Here is a 4,900-nt window from a genome sequence, read left to right as displayed (position 1 = left end):
ATTTTCGCACTTTTGCACTTGTTTAAGAGATTATCTTAGTTATTATAGTAGGCCCCTCTTTTGAAGCCGACGTTACCCTCAACCCAGTAGTTTGAGTCAGCAAGGATACAATCCTAAAGGGTCGGATTATTGAAAGATAATGAATTAAGTTATTAATGCAAATTGTGGTAGGCCCCGCTTTCGGCGGTGACGTTACCCTCGGCTAAGTAGTCTGAGTCAGCAGGGATACAGTCCTAAATAGCCGGGTTATAGTATTAATAGTAGTTAACTTATGAGGGGGTCAAAGAGTTTGGATCCTCGCCATCCAATACCTATGGGTATTGAAGGAGATCCTACTAAATTTGACCCAGGTCCCAAGCAGGACCTCTAAACGCTGAACAAGGGCAAGACCCTTACCAAACCGTTCCCTTAACCCCCGACCAGGTAGCCAACATACCTCCATATAGACCAAGAACTCTTACGATCAATCTTGGATCCCGAGACGACTCACACACTCTACGATGGACAATGGATGATGGTGGTGGATGATGGTGTTATGGTGGTGGTGGGTGGTGGATGAAGTGTGAGAGAGGTGGTGTGCTAAGGGACGAGTTGAAATGAAACCAAGCACTCCTATTTATAGGCTGAACAGAAGGCTGGGCACGGCCCCGTGTCCGCTGGACACGCCCCCGTGCCCGTCTGACACTCTCTCTCTTCATTAATTGTAATTCGCAATTACAATTAATGCGCCTGCTGTACTTTCGCCACGCCCCCGTGCTCACTGGACATGGCCCCGTGGTGGGCAATAGAAGCTTCTATAGGTTTGTCTTTTCTGCTGCTTCTTGGGCACGGCCCCGTGCTGGCTGATTACGGGGCGTGTTCAGTCTTCTGTTTTCTCTTCTCTGCTTGGGAGGATGCCGTTGAGGGTTCGGGCAATCCACTTTTGTTCCTTTTCTTGTATTTATGTTAGAATTAGCTGTCTTTTTGCTTCTTTTGTGAATTTGAGCTCATTTCATCCTGAAAATACAAAAGGAAGACAAAAACACTCTTTTTCCAACATTAGTACTCAAAAAGGGTTAGTTTTATGCCTTATTTGATGTAATTTATATGTTGCATTTTACACACATCAAATACCCCCACACTTGAACTTTTGCTTGTCCTCAAGCAAAACTCTTTAAATATGAGGCTTACACTCCCAAATGGAATGGGTAGAAGAGAAGGTTTTTGGCTTGTCATAGAGTGTCGGGAATCCAAGATCTTTTTGGATTTTATTTTTATTTATTTACAATCCTATTCGTTGTGATTTATTTAGAACGTTTCATAAGAGAAATTACTTATTTAGGCTTAGCATGCCTTTTTAAAATTTCATTTATATACAAGTTCACATACCTCACGGGAGAAATCACTCAACACTCGGCCGAATGTGTATTTTTTTAGTGAATCACTCGAGAGCGGCATGGAACTTATTCCTACCATAAGCTTGTCAAGCAATCAATCCTCCTCCTTTTTAACTATATACCTTTGTAAATATCAAGAGGACTTTTTGGGTGAAGGGTTAGGCTTGGGCTAAAGGTGGGTGGTTGGGTTAGTGGTTAGTAAAAGGGCGAAAAGCGTAATAAGCGTCGGTTTTCGTAAAACACTTTGTTTTTAGTGACTTTTTATTTTGAAGTATTTCTCCAAACAAGCTTTTGTTTTCATAGCTTTGTTTGTTTTTAACTTCATCATTCATTTTTTTTTTTTGATCACACAAAAAACCGAGCTTACGAAAAACCGAGCTTGTTACTAAAATAAAGGGTGAAAATAAAAAGGGTTTTTGGTGGGTAAAAAGGGTTTTAGGGTAAAGAAATGAAAGGTTTAGGCTCAAAGGGGTTAACTAGGGGGATTTTGGGTAGGTGGTAAAAAAAATTGAAAAATAATGGTGTAGAAAGAAAAATGGTTAGTCCTAATGCCTCCATCATTTACTTACTTGGGTTTAAATTGGTAAGGACCGGGAATGAATCGTCGTGGCAAGTTCTAGAGTTGTAAGAACCAAGCGGCTATTCACACAAGAAACAAAAATGAGCATTTAGTCTAAAGATGTGAATTTGTATGCTCAATAAAGGCTCAAAACTCACTTTTGTGGGAATGGGTTTTTATGTGATCGAGCATATATAATCAAATTTTAACTAAGCTTGTTATGCCGTTTCATAATTTTCTTATGTTGGTTCTTGTTATCACGACGCTCTCGGTTGTAAAATTTGTAAAAATATAACCTTATTAATCTTAGGATTCCTAACTTAAACTTTAGACAAGTAAAAAAAATGAAAATTTTTTGAAAAAAAATTTGGGGTGTTTAGCGGTTCCAATAGAGTTTTGTGTAAGGCTTGTTGTTAGGACTTGCAAAATTTCGAGGTGTTAGCTTCCCGCCACACTTAAATTACACATTGTCCTCAATGTGTCCCAAAAATAAATTTTTAGGTTGATTGGATGTGTAATGTGGTGTTAAAAAGCAAAGATTTATGTTACTGGCAGTCTGGACATGGCCCCGTGGGGACCGGACACGGCCCCGTGTCAGGTGCCAGTAACAAAAATTAAAGAAATGAGACAGAATCCTGGACACGGGGGCGTGTCTGGTGAACACGGCCCGTGTCCAGTTACCTGAACTGGGCATTTTTCTGTAGGGGGTTCAGCACGGGGCCGTGTTGGTTGGACACGGCCCGTGTTGAGCCTTCTGTAATGGAGAATTTTGTGTCGGGTTGCCTTGTTCTTGTGCATGGGGCCATTTTTCTCGTTCCCTTTGTCATCCTTTACCACCATGAGTGTGTTTTATTCCTGCAAATTAAAACTAAAAGATTAAACTAAACTAAGGATAGTTCCGCGGAATGCTTCCGTGGTGCGCCACGTTTATAAGGGTCCTTGGCTAGACCCAATGTGATGTTATATATTTTCTGAGTGGGATGCTTGGCGTCCCATGTTACACCGTCGGAGAGCAGCATCCAAACTCGAATCAATAACCTTCATGTAGTTGATCGGGTCGTCGTCTTCTATTCTCTTCCCAACTCCGAATTTTACTTCATCATCCCCGTACCTCAAGGTGAGTGTTCCGTCATTCATATCTACCACTGCTTGTGCGGTGGCAATAAATGGTCTCCCTAGTATGAGGGGGACCTCGGTGTCTTCCTCCATATCGAGTATGACAAAGTCGACTGGATAGACGAATTTGCTTACCTTTACCAAGACATTTTCGATGACACCTTGCGGGAATTTGACGGATCGATTAGCAAGTTGTATGCTCATTTTTGTAGGACTCGTTGTTCCCAGGCCGAGTCTTTTAAACATTGATGAGGGCATGAGGTTAATGCTAGCTCCAAGGTCGGCTAGTGCATTACGAACGGGGGACTCCCCGATTGAACAGGGAATTGTGAAGCTTCCGGGATCGATTTTCTTTTGGGGAAGTTTATTGAGTACGAGGGCAGAGCACTCTTCGCCTAAGTTAACTAATTGCAAAGTTTCAATTTTCTTTTTATGAGTGAGGAAGTCCCTCATGAATTTAGAGTATTTGGGCATTTGGGTTAGGACATCAATAAAAGGAATATTGACATGCAATTGTTTTAATAGACTTTCGAACTTTGCAAATTGCTCATTGGTCTTTTGACGAATTATCCTACCGGGGTACGGGACTCGAGGAGCCTTGGTAGGCTCTGGTGACGGAGGGGAGTTCTTCTCCTGCAGAGGCGGGGGTACCATCTCTTTTGTCGGCGGTGGTGCTTCTGCAGGCCCCACGGTGCGGTTTCGTAGCGTGATGAGATGAACTTGCGCTTTTGGGTTTGTTTCGGTATTGCTAGGTAATGCACCTTGTGGTCTCTCGGCAAAATTTTGAGCTATTTGATTTAATTGTTTTTCTATGTTTTGAATACTAGCTTGTTGATTTCTAAAATTTGATTCTAATTGTAGAAATCTTTCCGAGTTTTTCTTTTCAGTGTCGGAGATGAGGCGAGATACAGTATCTTCAAGCCTTTCTCGTCCACTTTGTTGTTGAGTGAAATTTTGTGACTCATTCCTTGGTTGTTGAAAGTTTGTTCGTTGGGTTTGTTGGTTACTACTATTGCCGGGTTCTCTCCAACCAAGGTTTGGGTGGTTTCGCCATCCTTGGTTGTAAGTGCCCGTTGGAGGACCCGACGGCCTAGGTCTATTATCAATGTAGCTTACCGATTCTTGTTGATCGTCCGTTTCTTTCATACAACTCCAATTTTCATGTGGCCCACCACACCCTTCACAAGCCATAACCGAGACTGTTTTTGTCATTTCTAATTTTTTTATTTTTGAAGAAAGGGCCTCGATTTGGGCTTGTAAAGAAGTGCTTTCATCAACCTTATGGGCGCCCGGGGCAATAGATTTATTGCCTCGGGGAGTGTGCCATTGAAAATTGGTTTGAGCAATTTCCTCAATTTGGTTATATATTTCATGTGGGCGGCGATTACCTAAAAGTCCCCCGGAGCTAGAATCAAGTGTCTGCCTTGTGTGTGGCAACAGTCCATTATAGAAAGTGGATACTTGTTGCCATATCGCAAGGCCATGAGGATGTGGACACTTGCGTAATAGCTCCTTGAACCCTTCCCAAGTTTCATATAAGGATTCCCCGTCCTCTTGTGAATATGTATTAATTTCAGTCATTAATTTAGCCGTTTTTGCGGGAGGGAAATGCTTATATAGAAATTTTTGGGCTAGTTCATCCCAGGTGTTTACTGATCCAGCTGGGAGGGCGTTGAGCCAAGCTTTTGCTCGGTCTTTTAGTGAGAAAGGAAACATTCGGAGGCGGATGGCGCCATTTGATGCTCCATTGATCCGAAAGGTATCACATATTTCTAAGAAATTAGTAATATGTAGATGGGGATCCTCGTTCGCAAGCCCATGGAAGGTTGCGGAGTTTTGGAGCATTTGT

The 4,900-nt window shown here is 42.2% G+C and overlaps 1 non-coding gene across 1 annotated transcript; it reads left to right on the top strand.

Annotated features, from left to right (window-relative positions):
* The first annotated feature begins 4,531 nt into the window (after positions 1 to 4,531).
* LOC118492864 lies at positions 4,532 to 4,638 on the top strand. Its single transcript, XR_004894865.1, has one exon. It is a non-coding gene; the product is annotated as a small nucleolar RNA R71 (small nucleolar RNA).
* The last annotated feature ends 262 nt before the right edge of the window (positions 4,639 to 4,900 follow it).

This window comes from Helianthus annuus, chromosome 5, assembly GCF_002127325.2.
Source record: "Helianthus annuus cultivar XRQ/B chromosome 5, HanXRQr2.0-SUNRISE, whole genome shotgun sequence".
NCBI classification, from domain to species: domain Eukaryota; kingdom Viridiplantae; phylum Streptophyta; class Magnoliopsida; order Asterales; family Asteraceae; genus Helianthus; species Helianthus annuus.
The sequence above is the reverse complement of the archived record's forward strand: the minus strand, read 5'-3'. Positions and strand labels throughout refer to the sequence as shown.